Genomic DNA, 253 nt, shown 5'->3' on the forward strand with positions numbered 1-253 from the left:
AACGCGGCGCGTTGCGTCCCGCCCTTTGTGGCCTGTATGTGCAGGTGCGGCCGCAAGCCGCCACGCGACGCAGCGCAGCGCCGCGGCGTCAGCACTGGACTGTGTGAAGGGCGGGGCTGCCACGAGCTGCCCCAAAACCGCACGCCTGCCCTCGTCGGGGCAGCCCCTGCTCCTCCGCGCCGTCGTGAGGCTCTCATCGACGGCGGCAGCGGCGCGGTGCCGCTCGCCCGCGGCGGCGGCGCGCGCGCGCCAG

This window comes from Aureococcus anophagefferens (genome assembly GCF_000186865.1).
Source record: "Aureococcus anophagefferens unplaced genomic scaffold AURANscaffold_940, whole genome shotgun sequence".
In the NCBI taxonomy this organism is placed as follows: domain Eukaryota; class Pelagophyceae; order Pelagomonadales; family Pelagomonadaceae; genus Aureococcus; species Aureococcus anophagefferens.